An 18561-nucleotide genomic window follows, 5' to 3' on the forward strand; every position below is an offset into this window, starting at 1 on the left:
GGATGGGCAAGTGCGAGAGCGACGTGAAAGAAAATGATTTGATGCAAAGACAGGATGATAAATGAGAGGTTAAGTGAGATTACCAGATTCTCGAACAAGACCATCAAGAGCAGAAGCGCAGATTGACCCAATTATTCTCTTCATTTACGCCAATTTTGTCCGATGCCAATCGTGCCCAGGTCATGCCGGCCCAGGCATGCCCCAGTGCTCAGTCATAGTCACGATTCGCCAGGTGATAAGGCCTGAAAACTACATCGGTTGTAGTTAAGCTCGGAAATCACATCGGTTGTGATTAAGCTCAAAATGAAACTGGCTTGTGAACATATATCATATTTTAAGATGTAATACAACATGCCGATATGAGATATACTACAAATAATTCACCCATAAAAACTTGTTCGACACATGTCACGCCCCGGACCCCAACGGGCTCGCGACACCCCTTCAACGGTCGTATTGAACGCGACGTCCCAGGACGCGTCGCCGACCCAAACGAAACACCCAACGATAAAGGCAAGCGGAAGCGAATTTAAAACAACCCAAACAATAAAATATGACAAATGGATAGCACAAAACAATAATTCCAAATACACAACATCAAAAGGGAATAGTGGTGGGGTATCCTACTTCGCTATACAAAAGAGGGGCACACAAAATATGGGGTAACTTGACCCGTCCTCCATCCCCAAGATACCCTGGTGTCGTCTCCAATCAATCACGGTCGCAGATCTGAAAATGGTTATATAATAACCGTGAGAACGAGTCTCAATAAGCAACCCCTATACCCCACATAGGCCAATGCGTACCCGGACAAGTTCAAGCATGCAATCTACCCGATTACATATATATAATTCACATAAATGGACTTACCTCGCCATCCAATCACATGCCCACACTGCACATTAGTCAAATCATAATAATGCAATAATAGCCAATGAACACATCAAAATCGTTCGAGCGCCATACACACGTACGTTCATCCAATTCAACCCAAACACATTTCACATGCGCATCCATCCAACTTTCACACGACCCGGTCAACACCCCCACAGTCAGCCTCCGATCAATCCGGCTCTGTCCCTTGCTCAACACCCCACAGGACCTTTCTTACTTTCACACGACCCGGGTCAACACCCCACGTGCCGCCCTCCGATCAATCCGGGCTCTGTCCCGGGTCAACACCCCACAGGACCTTTCAAAAATAAACTTTCACACGACCCGGGTCAACACCACACAGGTCAGCCCTCCGATCAATCCGGGCTCTGTCCCGGGTCAACACCCCACAGGACCTTTCTTACTTTCACACGACCCGGTCAACACCCCACGTGTCGCCCTCCGATCAATCCGGCTCGTCCCGGTCAACACCCCACGTGACCTTTCAAAAACAAACTTTCACACGACCCGGTCAACACCCCACAGTCCTTTCTCACAACCCGGTCAACACCCTCAAAGTTGGCACCTCCGATCGATCCGGGCTTGTCAAGCATACACGCCACATCATTCAATCAATTTCATGGCATTCACACGTTCAAATATCACCCAAGTATGTCCAGACAACCACAATACAAAATTCACCATGCTCTTAGTCATATAAATCAATTTCAATCACCACCCTTTCACCAATGTCAATCTAAAGCACGCCACATCGGCCAACTCAATTCATGCTCCCCACATCGGCCCACCGACCCGACATTCAAGTCAACACATTCAATTGATTCCAATTCACCCACGAGCGCCACGACAATTCAGTCATGCTATTTACCTCAGTCAATCACTAAATTAGCCACACAACTATCACCACAATAATTCATAAATTGGGCACACTCAATCTAATTAGCCCACGCCTAAATTAATTCCTAACCCGATATTAATCATATCCTAAACAAGTCTAAAAATACCCAAAGTACTAGGTAGGGTTTAGGAAGTCACTTACCTAAGTTTGGCCCGGGGAAAAGTCGGCTCGGGCTCAAAATGGCTCGGGTGAACAAGACGGGACTGGCGCGGGCGCGGCCAACAGCGCGGTGGCCGGCCAACGCGGCACAATGGCCGATCGGCGTGCCTCGCGCGCGGGCGCGATGGCCGTGCGGCGGCGTGCTGTGGGGCGACGGCGAACGGACGGGCGACGCGCCCGGTCGGATGGGCGACGCGCTGGTCGGACGGGGCACGGTGCCGGGGCGAGCTCGGCCACGGCCCGGCCTGGCTCGGGGCTGCTTGGCTACGGCCCGGAGCCGGCCCGAGCCTGCTCGGCCACGGCCGGCTGGCTGGCCGGGCTTGGCCGGGCTAGCTAGCCTGGTCGGGGGCGGCGACCGGCGGCGGTGGCGACTACGGCGATCGCGACGGCAACGGGCCGCGCTGTGGTGGCGAGCGACGACGACGAGCCGCAGGAGGGCGGAGGTCGGCCGGGGTGGGGGCGAGAGGGGAGAGAGAGAGGAGGCTGGGGGCCGAGGGGCGGACGTGGCGGCGGCAACGGGCGCGACAGTAATGGCAACAAGATTGACGGTACGCGGCGGCGATTTAGCCGGAGGAGAGATGGAGGTTGGCCTGCTGGCGGTGGCGAGGTGAGGGAGAGAGAAGCCGGGCCGAGAAGGGGGCACTGGGCGGCGATCTCGGCCGACAAAGCCGGGCGACGGGCGAGCCGGCCGGCGAGCGCCACGACGGGGCGGCTAAGCGACGCGGCGGTGACTCGCGGCAACGGAACGGCGGGCGAGCCGAGCTCACGCGGGGGAGGAGAGAAGGCAGAGTCGGGCGGGGCTACCGGGCGACACGGGCGGCGCGACGACGCGCGGGGAGGACGGCGGCATCGGCGGCTGGTGGGGCGGCATTCGGGCGGAGGCGGAACGGCGGTCGAACGGCGGTCATGAGCAGGTGGCACGGGCGGAGCGTAATCCGCCGTCGGGGGGAAAAAAGAAGCCAACGAAGAAGAAGAAGAGGAGAAGAGAAAGAGAGAGAGAGAAAGGAAAAGAAAAGAAAAAGAAAGAGGAGAGAGAGAGTTGCATGGGGAAGGGGGGAGGGAGACGTGCACGCAAGGGGGGCAGACGCGGCGCGCAGAGGAGAGAGGAGAGAGAGAGAGACTCAAAGTCAAACTTCTCACTCGAGTGCGATCCAACGGACACGGTTCAAACCCGAAAACGATCTAACGGTCCCCTATAATCCTAATTAATAATATAGGAAAATGGCCAAAATAAAATATGCCAAAATACACCACGAGAGAGGTCTACCAGTCCAAATCCGCATCCGGTCAAAAATCCACTTTTCACATACTCCGGGTAATACCGACGCTGGCCACAATAATATCGACACCGTCCAATTTATTTCTTCCCGAAACTCCTGAAAATCGACTGCCAAGTTCGGGGTCTAAATAACGGCCATATTCGATCTAGTGCGATTCTAGCGAAATCTCTAATTTAAAATGATAACCGGGAGTGATCAGTTCCCGGGCGAGATTTTACTATAAGCACACTGACAAATTACGCGTTTTATAAAACCCAAAAATGGGCCGAAATTCGGGATGTCACAACTCTTCCCCCCTTACAAAAATTTCGTCCTCGAAATTTACAATCCAAACCCGACTACTCAAGCAATTGGGGGTACTGTTGTCGCATCGCCTCCTCGCTTTCCCATGTGGCACCTTCCGTCCCGTGATGTTCCCAGATAACTTTAACCAACGGAATCGTCTTGCTCCTCAAAACCTGTTCCTTCCTGTCCTCGATCCGAACTGGCTTCTCCACGTACGACACCCTGTCGTCCACGTCTATTACCACATGATTCAGCACGTGGGTCGGATCCGGTTCGTACTTCCTCAACATCGACACGTGGGAGACGTTATGAACTTGCGACAAATTCGGCGGCAAGGCGAGACGGTAGGCCAACGTCCCAATCCTTTCCAAAATCTCGAACGGGCCTATATACCTTGGACTTAGTTTCCCTTTCTTGCCAAACCGAGATAGTCCCCTCATTAGCGAGGTCTTAAGAAATACATGGTCGCCAATCTGAAACTCTAACGGCCTACGCCTTCGGGTCTCGCGTAGAATCCTTTTCTCGACGACTGGCCGTTCTCAACCTTTCCGGATAGCCTTTATCGTTTTCACCGATTGCTGAACTAACTCTGGACCCGTTATACTTCTTTCCCCCACTTCATCCCAACACAATGGTGTTCTGTACGCCCTGCCATATAGTGCCTCAAACGGTGCCATTCTCGATACTCGCTGGTAGCTATTATTGTAGGCAAATTCCACCAAATGCAACCTGTTCTTCCCACTTGCCCCGAAAGTCTAACACACACGCCTCAAAGCATATCCTCTAATGTCTCGAATAGTCCTCTCAGACTGGCCATCCGTCTGCGGATGATAGGCCGTGCTGAATTGCAACTTAGTCCCCATGGCCGATTGCAGACTTTTTCAAAAATTCGCAGTAAACCGGGGATCACGGTCCGAAGTGATTGATACCGGTACTCCATGAAGACGAACAACCTGTCGCACATATAACTCTGCCAGCCTTTCTAGCTCGAAGTCCTTTCGCACCGCCAGGAAGTGCGCTGACTTCGTCAATCTATCTACTATCACCCAAATAGAATCATGTCCCATCTGGCTTCTCGGCAGTCCCGTTACAAAATCCATTGTGATATGTTCCCATTTCCATTCCGGGATTTCCAACGGTTGCAACATTCCATCAGGCCTACAATGTTGTGCCTTCACTTGTTGGCATGTCAAACACTTGGCCACATGCTTGGCTACGTCTACTTTCATTCCATTCCACCAATAGTGTTGACGGAGGTTCTGGTACATCTTAGTGCTGCCTGGGTGGATACTGTAATTGCTCCTATGAGCCTTCGACAAAATCTCTTCCTTAAGTCCCCAATCATCAGGCACGCATAACGTCCTCGAAACTTAAGAATTCCGTCCTCGGACACTTGAAAGTCCGGTTTCCTCTTAGTGCATCCATCTCCAAAATCTTCTGAATCTCAGGGTCCATAGACTGCAACGCCTTAATCTTGGCTTGCACTTCCGGTTCAATCCTTAATGTCGCCATCAGACTAGAGAGGTGTCCTACCTCGAACTTAAATTCTGAGTTCCACGCTCCCTCCAATAAAATTCACTCTTTGACCAACAAATGCGCGATGCTCGATTTCCGACTCAAGGCATCCGCTACCCGGTTGGCTTTACCGGGATGATATAATATATCACAATCATAGTCCTTTAGCAATTCCATCCAACGCCTTTGGCTCATATTCAATTCCTGAAAACTCTCTTTGCGCTTTTCCGTCCATTCAAACTTAGTCTCCTTCTTAAGCAACCTTGTCAATGGAGTGGCTATTGCCGAGAATCTTTCCACAAATCGTTTATAGTAACCTCACGTCCTAAGAAGCTTCGAACCTCAGAATCGTCGCGTCGGTCTCGCCAATCCATCACCGCCTCAATCTTTGCGGATCCACGGAGATTCCTTCTCCGGAAATTATGTGCCCAAGAAACGCTACACGGTTCAGCCAAAACTCGCACTTGCTAAACTTAGCATACAGTGCATGCTCCCTTAACGTCCGTAGAACTCTTTCCAAATGTACCTCATGTTCCTCGGAACTCTTTGAATACACCCAGAATATCATCTATGAACACGATCACAAACCGATCTAAAAATTCCTTGAATACCCGATTCATTAAATCCATGAAAGCGCAATGGGGCATTAGTTAGTCCAAATGGCATTACTGTAAACTCATAGTGCCCATATCTCGTCCTAAATGCCGTTTTCGGTATATCCTCCTTCTTAATTCTCAATTGGTGGTAATCCGTCCTCAAGTCGATCTTTGAAAATATCGATGCACCTTGCAACTGATCAAACAGGTCATCTATCCTTGACAACGGATACTTATTCTTAATGGTCACCTGGTTCAATTGTCTGTAGTCAATGCACAACCTCAAGGATCCATCCTTTTTCCTCACGAACAACACTGGCGCTCCCCATGGAGACGCACTCGGCGAATAAAACCTTTATTCAATAACTCCTGCGTTTGGACCTTCAATTCCTTCAATTCCGACAGTGATATCCTATAGGGCACTTTCAAGATCGGTTCTATCCCTGGGGCTAATTCACCCACAAACTCCACTTCTCTATCAGGTGGCAATTCCGGCAATTCCTGAGGAAAGACATCAGGAAGATTACACACTTCGGCTATGTCCTCTAGCCTTGACTCTTTAACCAACGAGTTAATCACAAGATAATTATTTTTCCACACCTCAAAAGAGGCTTAATCCCTCCAATTTCAGTCCAACAGTCTCCCAAATTAAATCACCCCGGTTCTTTACAAAATCCGAAATTTCCAAACCACACTTATCATTCCCAACCCGTCCAAGAATATCATCAATAATTCAGAAACCCGTAAACTGATTGCGCCTATTCACCATAAGATTGATTATAAGTCTTACATGACCACTCAAGCGATAACTTCAAAATCCTCTCTTATTGCACCTACTATCATCACATAACGCATCCAGACTTTCAAGACAAATCCTCTGATTCCTTCCCAACCATCGCGTACATCTTTCCTTGTGCCTGCGGTTAATCTGGTTATTACGCGAGGCAGCTCTCGCTTAATGTCCTACTTGCGGTTGTTCTTGCCGTATTAACGATCTAGCTTATCGGTTTGGGTAGTTTCTCACTTGGTGACCATGTTGGCCACATCCAAAATACACCCCAGGTCCACCTGGGCAGGGGCCATTCTCGTGCCTCTTTCCGCAAGACCGACATGCGGTATTGGAGTAGTAACTCGGCTTCCCAAAGTCCTTTCTTACTAGAGGGACAAATCTCCGATTCTCTGTCATAGACTTCATTCCAAAGTTCCTATTGTCCCTAGCCGGCGCGTATCGCCATCCATATACGGTAACCCTCTCATTCATATCCCTTTCAACCGTTTAAGCCTTGTCATACAGCTCATTACAATCCCTTAAGTTCATTAACATCAACTGACTGCGGAGGTTCGGTTTCAGTCCATCCCGGAACCTCCTTGTCCTATCCACACGATCATTAACTATCCTTGGTGCGTACTTAAACAACCTCACCAACTCTACCTCGTACTGATCGACTAACATTCAATTTTAGTGAAGCTGAAGAAACTCTGTCATTTTCTATCCTCACGCGCTCTCTGAAAGTACCTCCCATTGAAGGCCTCGATAACGACACCCCAGCTTAGAAATATGTCCTCTGAAATATCCCACTTCGGGGCCCTCTTACCAATCCTTTGCATCTCCTTAGAGTTGATATATAGCCAGGGTCACTTTCTCCTCACCCGCACCCGAATACCTCCAAAGCAATGTAGCCTCGTGGTCACCTTTACCATCGAACTCTGAGGTTTCGATTTCAAATATTTTCCAACCGGTGACGCATCTATCCGATCGCATTAACTTGCCCTTGACCTTGATTCCCAACATTTCCATTAACGGCGACAATAATGGCCTCGATCGGTGGCATTAGTAGCAACAGAGCATTTCGCTCCTCGGTTTGCCTTCCCATTAAAATTCCAACTCCCTCGAGTGCCCTCAAAATCTCATCCCATCTGGAATCCTCTGCAACTCTAGCTTGCGGACCTACACGACCTCGACCTCGACTGCTCAAACTCACAGGGTCACACCACTCACTTACCTGCTATAATTCCCCTCGGGAATTAAAGACCTAGGCCAACGATACCAGTCTAAAGCCTTAAGCAGTGAATCACAACAATAATTCACTTAGCAGGCAGCCAATCATCCATGACACCAAATCACAACCACAGTTCACAAAGCAGGTAGCAAATCACCAACATCACTCAATCACAACCAACGGGTTTCACGCACTTACTTCAAGTCCCGACGCACCTGCATTTCACATGTCATTGCATATAATCACTCAGCAATCACAATCACACGGTCTGGGGTACGCATGGCACACAAGACTCCTTAACTGACTACCCCAAAGTCATCGCTCCTTATCACTCCAGTTTCGACCATCTTGGTTCGAGCTAACCTTGCTCTGATACCAAATCAACAGGGATGTCACGCCCCGGACCCCAACGGGCTCGCGACACCCCTTCAACGGTCGTATTGAACGCGACGTCCCAGGACGCGTCGCCGACCCAAACGAAACACCCAACGATAAAGGCAAGCGGAAGCGAATTTAAAACAACCCAAACAATAAAATATGACAAAGGGATAGCACAAAACAATAATTCCAAATACACAACATCAAAAAGGAATAGTGGTGGGGTATCCTACTTCGCTATACAAAAGAGGGGCACACAAAATATGGGGTAACTTGACCCGTCCTCCATCCCCAAGATACCCTGGTGTCGTCTCCAACCAATCACGGTCGCAGATCTGAAAATGGTTATATAATAACCGTGAGAACGAGTCTCAATAAGCAACCCCCTATACCCCACATAGGCCAATGCGTACCCAGACAAGTTCAAGCATGCAATCTACCCGATTACATATATATAATTCACATAAATGGACTTACCTCGCCATCCAATCACATGCCCACACTGCACATTAGTCAAATCATAATAATGCAATAATAGCCAATGAACACATCAAAATCGTTCGAGCGCCATACACACGTACGTTCATCCAATTCAACCCAAACACATTTCACATGCGCATCCATCCAACTTTCACACGACCCGGGTCAACACCCCACAGGTCGAGCCCTTCGATCAATCCGGGCTCTGTCCCGGGTCAACACCCCACAGGACCTTTCAAAAACAAACTTTCACACGACCCGGGTCAACACCCCATAGGTCCTTTCTCACAACCCGAGTCAACACCCCTCAGGTTGGCAGCCCTCCGATCGATCCGGGCTTGTCAAGCATACACGCCACATCATTCAATCAATTTCATGGCATTCACACGTTCAAATATCACCCAAGTGTGTCCAGACAACCACAATACAAAATTCACCATGTTCTTAGTCATATAAATCAATTTCAATCACCACCCTTTCACCAATGTCAATCTAGCACGCCACATCAGTCAACTCAATTCATGCTCCCCACATCGGCCCACCGACCCGACATTCAAGTCAACACATTCAATTGATTCCAATTCACCCACGAGCGCCACGACAATTCAGTCATGCTATTTACCTCAGTCAATCACTAAATTAGCCACACAATTATCACCACAATAATTCATAAATTGGGCACACTCAATCTAATTAGCCCACGCCTAAATTAATTCCTAACCCGATATTAATCATATCCTAAACAAGTCTAAAAATACCCAAAGTACTAGGTAGGGTTTAGGAAGTCACTTACCTAAGTTTGGCCCGGGAAAAGTCGGCTCGGGCTCAAATGGCCCGGGTGAACAAGACGGATCGGGCGCGGCGCGGGCAACAACAGCGCGGTGGCCGCCAACGCGGGCACAATGGCCGACGGCGTGCTCGGCGCCTGGCGCTGATGGCCGTGCGGCATGCCAGGGGCGACGGGCGAACGGACGGGCGACGCGCCCGGTCGGACGGGCGACGCGCCCTGGTCGGACGGGCATGGCGCCGGCGAGCTCGCCACGGCCCGGCTGGCTCTGGGTTGCTTGGCTGCCCGGAGCTGCGGCCTGAAGCCGCTCGGCCACGGCCCGGGCCTGGCCGGCCGGCCGGGCGGGCTAGCCTGGTCGGGGCGGCGACCGGGCGGCGGCGGCGACTACGGCGGGCGGCGACGCAACGGCTGCGCGGTGGTGGCGAGCGATGACGACGAGCCGTGCGAGAGGGTGGAGGTCGGCCTGGGGCGAAAGGTTGGGTAGGGAGAGAGAGGAGGCTCTGGGGCCGGTGGGGGCGGACTCGGCAGGCAAACGCACGGGCGACGGCAGCGTGGGCAGCTGCGACGGCGACGAGCCGGAGGAGAGATGGAGGTCGGCCGGGCGGTGAGGGCGAGGGTGAGGAGAGAAGCCGGGCCGAGGAAGGGGCAGGGCGGCGATCTGTCGGCTCATGATGCCGTGGCGACGGCGAGCCGGGCCGGGCGAGCCAGCCGACGACGGTGGCGGCTAGGGCGACGCGGCGGTGACTCGCGGCAGCCGGAACGGCGGCGAGCCGAGCTCACGCGCCGGGAGGAGGAGAAGGCAGTAGTCGGGCGGGGCTACCGGCGACACGGCGGCGCGACGACGGCGCGTGGGAGGACGGCGTGTATCGGCGGGTGGTGGGGGCGGCCGGGCGGAGGCGGAACGGCGGTCGAACGGCGATCGGCGAGCAGGGCACGGTGGAGCAGAACCAGTCGGGGGGGAAAAAGAAGCCAACGAAGAAGAAGAAGAGGAGAAGAGAGAGAGAGAGAGAGAAAGGAAAAGAAAAGAAAAAGAAAGAGGAGAGAGAGAGTTGCATGGGGAAGGGGGGAGGGAGACGTGCACGCAAGGGGGGCAGACGCGGCGCGCAGAGGAGAGAGGAGAGAGAGAGAGAGAGAGACTCAAAGTCAAACTTCTCACTCGAGTGCGATCCAACGGACACGGTTCAAACTCGAAAACGATCTAACGGTCCCCTATAATCCTAATTAATAATATAGGAAAATGGCCAAAATAAAATATGCCAAAACACACCACGAGGGAGGTCTACCAGTCCAAATCCGCATCCGGTCAAAAATCCACTTTTCACATACTCCGGGTAATACCGACGCTGGCCACAATAATATCGACACCGTCCAATTTATTTCTTCCCGAAACTCCTGAAAATCGACTGCCAAGTTCGGGGTCTAAATAACGGCCATATTCGATCGAGTGCGATTCTAGCGAAATCTCTAATTTAAAATGATAACCGGGAGTGATCAGTTCCCGGGCGAGATTTTACTATAAGCACACTGACAAATTACGCGTTTTATAAAACCCAAAAATGGGCCGAAATTCGGGATGTCACAACACATGTCCTAAATAACAATCTAACTTGAATCCATTCAATGCTTGATCCAATTTTATTAAATGAGATGCCATGAAATGGTTTAATTTTTCCCTTAATTCTCAAAGTGCGTGGGTTGAGGAAATATGTGATTAGGCTAGGTGGTTTATTTAGTGTATTGCATGGTTTATCGAAAGAAAAATACTATGTTACGCACTTTATAACTAGTCTAAAATAGACTGGCACGTCCGATGAAGTTTATAACTTAGAAGAAAATGGACAAAAATCATTTAACAAATTCAGGGTTTGGCATCTACTTATCCTTTTCTTCCCGCAACCAAGTTGAAAAGTAACGTTTGTCAAACAATACAATATTTCCAAAATCCAAACATTTAATTATTGTCTTGTTTGCCCTTTTGTCACAATTGCAAGAAGTTTCCATGGACTTGCGAGTGTTAGCTGCATTAACAAAGATACACATGAAACATCGGGAAACAATGAATTGGCTTAGCGAGATGACAACCAATGACAATAATAATCTAATGATGGTATTGCGTTCGTACTTCCATAAACAAAAGTTGTCTTCCTACCTAATTCTACTTTTTAAATTGAAATATATAATAGTTGTTGTGCTTTTATTATACATTAATTAATTTAATAGTATTATATTTCTCTACCATTACCCACTACCAATTTTTAAAGGCAAATATTGATATTTCATCTTAGGGAGAATGTCACTATCCACGTTACCTAGCTGGAAGATGTAACAAAGACCAAGACTCGTTCTAGCTAAAAGTAAAAATAAAAAACAAAGACCAAGCCAGCCGCGTGGACATCTCGATTGTCAAAAAAAAAAAAAAACAAAGACCAAGACTCCCACATAATAAAAGACCAAGACAAATAATTAGTGATTAGTGAGGCAGACTTATTAATTTTTCTTTTTTTCGCCAAATCAGACTTATTAATTGTCCTCGGCCTGGATAGATATAAAATAAAAGTGCAACTAAATTTGATTATGATTGGCAAGCAAAAAAAAATCAGTCCCATTTATGGTCCTTTAGAATTCATTAAAGGAATAATCCAGTTGGCTTCAATGACTCTTCCCGCGACTATCTTTGAAAAGTCATTAATTGTTGACCAATAAAACACTGTCCATGATGCAAATCTTTTAATAATGGACACTAAATCGCGTTCTATTTTTTGACATATCTTCTAATAATGGACCAAAATTTCTCAAACAATTTTTTAAACCACGTGCCTTCTATTCAAATGTTGCTCTTTTTATTGATTTTTAGCGATTGAGGATGAAGATTATTTTATTTTTTTTCCACATTCAACAACCAAATCCAATTAACAAGCAATACTGCAGAAGATGAAGACCATGTTTTCTCATTTCCACGGGAAAAATTACTGAAAATTTTTTAAACCTATTGTATTTATGCCAATTTAATCCTAAACCTTTCACTTTTACCAATTTTTTTAGGTCAAAATTTTGTCAATTGAGTCTTACACCTTTTGATGATTTGCCAATGCAGTCCTTCTGGTCAATTTTGACCGGAAATGGATAACGTGGACGCCGGCCATGCGGCCAACGTTGATATGGATAATTTTTGTATTTTTTTAATTTTCAATCTTATGTAAAAAGGAATGAGTATGATTCAACATGGAGACTATGAGTAAATTGGATAAACTTCAAGTGTAGAGATTGCAATGGAAATTTCGTCAGGTAGATGTACAAGACAAATCTCAAGTTTCTTTTATCTGTTGCTGTGCATCAGCAAAAGAAAATATTGACAAAGTAATACTGTTTCTTAATTTACATTTTTACCTATATATTAATATAAATATTGCAATGGAACAATTTTAAAAAATTTAGGGAAAATGGCATTTCCAACACTACTTTACTGTTCGGCAAAAAAAACTACTTTATTATGGCCAAAAGCTCCTCATGGTGACGGAAATTTCATAAGTCAAAGCTCTCTTTATGGGATCGGTCCTGCATTCAACGTGGACCGTTGATAAGAAGGGAAAAAAGGTGATCCGGCAAATCTGTTTTGCAAAATCGATTTTCTGTCATCACTTCCGGACATTAAAGGAAAATTACAGATGCAAACGTGATCAAATTATCATTTGATTAAGAAAAGTTACAATGAGTAAGGGAAATTACCAAGACATAGGTCTCAAAACTTTAAGAAGTGTAAAGGAAAGTTAGTTACAATCAATTTAGATATTATTCTAAAAATACACAAAAGAAATTTACTATGAACTGAATAGATATTATTTTTGTGGAAATTACTAAACATAGGTTTCGGAGAATTTATGACCTCCAAAGAAAAATTACACTCTATAAAGAAAAACTGTGAAAGGATATTTTACAGGTAAAATTACTATTAACAAGGACAATTTCATCACCAAAGGAAAGTTACAATCCATCCAGCAAGTTACTAACCATAGGAAAAGAAATCTACCCAAAACTTTGGCAGATTACTATATTTTGGGGAATATTGCAAATCATATGACCTACAGAACTTACGATGACAATAGGAAAATTGCTTCTTGTGAAGAAAAGTATGAAATTGATAAGTACATGGTAGATTACTGTGTGGAAAATTAGTAGGAAATTTACGAATACCAAATAAGAATCACCATTAATTAGACGGGATCCGGTCCCATTTTCCCTTCTCATCTAGTTGTTGTTGATTGTTCGATTGATTCTTGCCAATCTTTAAGTGGCTCTGAGTCGCGAAGAACATGTGGAGGAATTTGTTCAAATCAAAGTATTGCCTCGTAGCTTTCTTTCTTTGCCTTTTGCTCTCTATAAAGTCGTGGTGTATGCTTAGCATTCGTGATTGTTTGCACGAAGTAACTGCTGGAAAATCGTATGCGATTTTACTGCCAAATTTGCTTACTCCAACATAACAGCCAGTTATGGGAGCCCTTGTGTTTTAGGGTAACGTTTCTTGAAAAATCCTGAAGTTGAGCTTGACTCTAGTTATGGGGGATTGAGTCGAGTTGAGCCCGAGTATTTCAAACAAAGGAAAGAGCCAGAGTAAAGCAAACAAAAGAATGCATCAGTTCATTTTAGGGCATTCTTCTATGGTGCTTGGTGCCCCAATTCTTCTTTTTGTGTTTGCTTGTAATCTTCTCAAGAAAAGGAAAAAGAGTGGAAGCAGTACAAATTCAGAAATGAGAGCACTGATGGAGCATCTATGTCTTCGCTCATCTCTCCAACACTAGCAGGAGCGGGAACGTGATCCCCATGATGTATTCTTGAGCTTTAGAGGCTTAGATTCTCACTAAGGTTTCACCGATCACCTCTACCACAATTTCATGAATGTCGGAACCGTCCCTATGCTTGTGTTCAGGGATGATAACAGTCTCCTTGTTGGCAAGGGGTTGGTTCATGGCTCCTTGATGTGATCACATGGTCTAAAGTTTTCGTGCTTATAATATCTAGAAATTATGCTTCTAGCAAATGATGCCTTCTCAAGCTCATTCAACTCATGGACCACAAGAAAAGCACAAGACATTTAATCTTGCCTATTTTTTACAAAGTGGACCTATCATGTGTGAGATACCATAAAGGATTCACTAGATGCTGATGGACCTGGCGGAAATTGAGAAAGCTTCAACTCTTTAAATTATCTACATCTCTCTTGTGTTCATCATATGTTTCTACTTGCATTTGATTCTCACTGTTTAAAGCCTTGTTGGTGGTTGATAGTATGTAAAAGTGAATGTAAGTTTGATATAAACTGAACCTGTTTGCATATTCGTCTACTCTTTGATCTTGTTACTTTATTCGTTTGATAGAAGCATCCGTCCTTCATAAACTATTTTTGCATCTGCCAAAGTTTATTTGCAAGTATTCCGCGAAAAAGTTCAAACCTATGTAAAACAATAGCCTTGACACCAATAAGCGTAAGTTTGCCCTCTTGAATCTTGGAATCAAGAATGACATTATCCATTCTTGTGATAGTGCGATTGGCCCAAAGATTTACCCATTTTCTTGCAGAGACTAGCAAAACGATGATCCTAACATGTGAAGAAAATCAAAGTTGATTCTTTTTAATCACTAACATATCTCATGCTAGAAAATTTTTTGTTTTGTTTTTCTCATTTTCGTAAGATGATGTATTTCACAAAATAAATAGCATTTGATATCTAACTTTTAATAAACTCATGACTTTGAATTTTTTTCCCTTACATCACTAGATGTCTGTCACGCCCCGACTCAAATCTAATGCTTTCCACACCTCCCTTCCATGAGTCGAACGGTGCGACATCCCAGGAATACGCCCCCGACTCAATAGTCTCGCATCAGAGTCAATCGTTTAAACCCGGACAATAAATTGGAGAACACCAGAATTAAACTTGCACGCCCAACCGCCAACACTTACAAACCTTACATTATCCACATATGAACATACTTACACCTTCCCGATGTTTCTGGTCCATAAATTTTACATGCACATCCACTGCGATTACCTTAAAAACCATACATAAAAAAGAGGCAAATTCCTTATCTACCAAAAGCGGTACTACACGAACACTAGCTCATCGCCTCCTCACTAGTCCTTGCGTCCTTGGTACGGCATCCATTCAGGGTGTACTCCACGAAATTATCCTCGGTGTGCATGACTGTACCAAAACATTCTGACGGTGGCGGTGGTGACTGATTCCTTGTTCAGGCGGGTTATCTGAAATGGTTTGGTTTATACAACCATGAGACACTTCTCAATAAGTTGCAACCTAAACCCTACCTAGGCTATCACGTACCTCCAGACAAACACACAAACACGCACATTCGTGCACATCAAGTCATCACATCGCAGGCACATCACATAATATTATCAGGCAAAATCATGCGCACACCCGCATTCAGTCATCATCACGTCATATGCAAACACGTACATGTACCATTCTCATCCCACATACTCATTCCGTTCTCATTTCCTCTTTTCCACATCACTCGCCAGTGACCCGCGTTGAAGTACATGCCTCAGGCACACTGCGACCATTCATCACCACACTTTCGGCCCGTGTACCCGTACACGCCTCAGGCCTCTCGATCGCGCCTCGAGCATCACACGCCTCGGTCCGATCCCACATTCACACTCGATCGCGCCCCAAGCATCACACGCCTCGGTCCGATCCCACATTCACACTCGATCGCGCCTCGAGCATCACACGCCTCGATCCGATCCCACATTCACACTTTCCTCAGCCCGCGCCAAATGCGACAGGCCTACATGATCGAAACCTGAGCTTATAATGCCTCAGTCCAATCCCGGTCTCACCCGAGCTGATCGTGCCTCGGATCGATTCTCAACCTTACTTTTTTTTTTTTCAAGCCTCAGCCTGTGCCAAATGCAACAAACCTACGTGATCGCTGCCCGAGCTTATGATACTCGGTCCGATCCCAATACTCGCAATTCCACACCTTCACATAGATTCCACAATCACATGCCACACCACATTTCTTTCTTACTCATGCCCGTGCTCGACACGCATATACCACACCCAACTGGCCCATCACACGTGGCCTGTGCACGCATCAATTAACACGTAAAACATGCTCACTCAGCATTTGACATGGCCAATTTCAACAATTAAATTAATCTGGCCCACGCGTGCACATAATCAAACACATTTCAATCCATCAAATCACAGTTCGATAAACACACAAGGTCACTCATGGACCCACAAACACAGCCACGTTCATAGGCATAATTTCGACATTTCCGAGCATATTAAACACCACAATCCAGCCATATTACCACACACCAAACCGACACCATTTGTCCTTAAATCGAGCCCTAAGCTCGCCAATTCCATCCCACAATATCCGACACTCTAATCGATCTCACTCCAGCCTCGAAACATCCTCATTTCGTCCTCAAATCACCTCATATAACACACATTCAAGCCTAAATTCTGGTCACGAGGCATCAACAATTCAATCCCGACACCAACTCCATTCCGCCCATTAAAACAAACATCCAAAGAATCGGGTAAAAACTGGGCAGTTTACACAGTGACCGAAATCCCATCCAAATAAATAGTAAACGAACTCCGAAAATTCTGAAATTTGGACACGTTGCGTAAAACATCTTGCTGAACATTTTTCGTGAAGAACTCGAAACTCAGTTCCAACTGGAAACACCTCTTTTGGTCATTTGAAGTCAGACAAAATCCGATTCGCTCGAACAGTCCCTCAGGCCATCAAAATACAACTCATTCGGTACCCAAATCATCTTGAAAAGCCTTTAAATTTTTATATGTCATAGCCACAAATGTCCCCAACAATTTCCAAGAAGGAAGTATTTTGAAAATAGGCCTGGAAAAATTTATAAAAATTCGAACAGACCCGAAGGTCGGGTGAACAGTAAATCGGGCAGTTTTATTTCGGTCCAAAAATGGACTTCCGAATGGCCTCTAATGATCTCAAAAAATTCCCAAATTAAAGTATGTCATACCTCAAGATGTTGGGAGAAACTTTTATGAAGAAAACTTCCTCAAATTCGGCCCAAAAAATTTTCTAAAAAAATAGCAAACCGGGCGGGTACAGTAACCGCGAATCCGCGATTCACCCCGAACCTCACGGATTCAAACCCGAACCGATTTCTACCGAATTCCAACCGCCAAAACTCATTTCCCGACGTCTAATCCAACTCACAACAACCACTAACAGCCATACTCAGCCACCAATAACCATGATCAACCACCAATAACCATGATCAACACCTTAATCAACCTCTAATCACCCTAAACCGCACCCAAACGAGTCCGAAAAAAATACCCGACGTCCTAGGCGAGGTTTAGATTACAACTTACTTGGTTCTAGACTAAAGCGGCTAGAACGTAGCGCGGCGGCGAACGGCGGGGACGGCGGTCCGACGATCGACTTGGACGATGATCGGCCCAAAGAGAGAGAGAGAGAGTTCACAGTTTGGGGGGGGTGTGCTGCCGTGGGCGAGGGGAATGAGTGAGGAGAGAGAAAATTTGACTTAAATAGTCAAATTTGGACCAAAGTGACAATTTACCAAAATACCCTTTCTCTAATCTTTTTGATCCGACGGTCCAAATTCGATCTTATCCTGAAATTTACTGTCCAGATCGAATCTCATCCAAAATATCCAAGGGCAATCTTGTAATTTCTCAAAAAATCCAAGGGTAAAAATGTCTTTTCCAAATTTGGGGGTAAAATGACAAAAATGCCCCTTGCCCATAAAACGTGCCCTTTAATAATCCTTAGGGGTATTTTGGTCACTTTCTCAATTTCTTGCCCAAGTCGAATTTTTCTGAAGGATTTGAGCACACCCAAAATTCGCACGTGTCCCCTGCAACGTCGTCCTAATGTTCCGTCGTGACTTCCTAATTTTCTGATGTCCAATTTGGGCTAAATTCAATAATTAAATTTTATTAAACGCAACTCGAGCGTTTCTCAAGCTAACGGGCGGCTTGCTGGGGAAATTCGCAGAATCGACTCATGACTGATACTGAATCGAGTCACGTGCAAGTTCGTTCGGTACGTGACGACCTCGGTTGTCATTAAAATCGCGAAGATCAATCACTTGATCCGAGGGGTACGATCGTTCGGTATAGGTTCAGGATTATTCGTCAAGTCGTTTCGTGGTCCAGCGGAATCACCCGCGATCCACTACTATGACAGTGGCGAACCGATCCCTAACTATCCTTGGATCGGCCAACAATGGCTCAAAATATCA

General features: G+C 46.3%; 1 protein-coding gene, 1 long non-coding RNA gene and 1 pseudogene across 2 annotated transcripts in view; 1 reads left to right on the forward strand and 2 right to left on the reverse strand.

Moving 5' to 3' along the window:
• The window catches only part of LOC115668641 (ATP-dependent DNA helicase Q-like 1), a 28645-nt pseudogene extending 14409 nt beyond the window's left edge, over positions 1-14236 (reverse strand).
• LOC115662493 (disease resistance protein RPV1-like) overlaps positions 1-18561 on the forward strand; it is a 193121-nt gene that overhangs the window by 69375 nt on the left and 105185 nt on the right. The window lies entirely within an intron of this gene.
• LOC130137679 (uncharacterized) lies at positions 15278-17727 on the reverse strand. Its single transcript, XR_008816056.1, has 2 exons — positions 17669-17727; positions 15278-15531 (listed from the first exon to the last, which is right to left on the reverse strand). It is a non-coding gene; the product is annotated as an uncharacterized LOC130137679 (long non-coding RNA).

The sequence above is a fragment of the Syzygium oleosum genome, unplaced genomic scaffold, assembly GCF_021117445.2.
Source record: "Syzygium oleosum isolate NSW1041296 unplaced genomic scaffold, Sole_v2.1 Sole_v2.03, whole genome shotgun sequence".
Taxonomy (NCBI): Eukaryota; Viridiplantae; Streptophyta; class Magnoliopsida; order Myrtales; family Myrtaceae; genus Syzygium; species Syzygium oleosum.